General features: G+C 44.5%; 1 pseudogene; it reads right to left on the bottom strand.

Annotated features, from left to right (window-relative positions):
- Positions 1-38: 38 nt before the first annotated feature.
- LOC103253588 lies at positions 39-804 on the bottom strand (annotated as a pseudogene).
- Between the last annotated feature and the right edge of the window lie 5 nt (positions 805-809).

Raw genomic sequence — 809 nt, 5'->3', positions numbered from 1 at the left:
CACATTTGAATTAACATCATCTTTGGTATCACTTCTACTGGATTCCATATCTGAAGACACTGGCCCATCCATTTGATCCAAAGAGGGCATATTAAAACTTCTGAGCTCTGCTGGCCCAGATAGTCTGCCAGAATTAGAATAAAATCTGTCTTGTCTTTGTGGAAGAAGAGCTGCCTCAGGATATGGCTGGCCTGAGGGAGGCATCATCATCCTATGGTTCTGGTCCCATGGAGGTGACCAGGCCCCAGTGTCAGGAGGTGCCCTATGAGAATCAGTTAACCTATCACGGCTCGACTCTCCTCTTTCACTGGTAATCTGATGGTCCAGAGGATTCCCTGGGCCTCTTGAGCCCCAGGGAAGCAAAGGTGAAAGTCTGAGTGGATGCTCCGACAAAGCCGGAGGAGGGAGAAAAGCTCCCGTTTCAGATGAAGGCCGGCCCGATGGTGAGGGACCATATGTGGAATGCTCTCTGCCAAATGCTGTATTTGGAACATCAAGTGCATGAGGATCCTTTTCTAAAAGTTCAGATTTAAACTCTGCTTCAGTTAATTTTTGTCTGGTGTGAGGATTTTTTTTCCTTAAATCATTGAGAATTTTTTCAGTGGTTTGAGCTGCCAACCAATTATCCTGTGCTTTTTTCTCATGGGACATAATCTGCCCTTGATAAGAATGAATGCTTTTCTCCAATTGTTCTTCAAGATCTTTGACTCGCTTTCTATAGGTCTCCAGCTCTTCAGCAGCATAGTTGATGTTTTCATCTACTTTGGAAAGTTTCTCCTCTTTCTCTAACAGGTAATTTTCCTCTACTG

The sequence above is a fragment of the Carlito syrichta genome, unplaced genomic scaffold (assembly GCF_000164805.1).
Source record: "Carlito syrichta isolate Samal-C Ts95f unplaced genomic scaffold, Tarsius_syrichta-2.0.1 Scaffold238943, whole genome shotgun sequence".
Classification (NCBI taxonomy): domain Eukaryota; kingdom Metazoa; phylum Chordata; class Mammalia; order Primates; family Tarsiidae; genus Carlito; species Carlito syrichta.
Note: the sequence above shows the minus strand (reverse complement) of the source record. Positions and strands in the feature narration are given on the sequence as shown.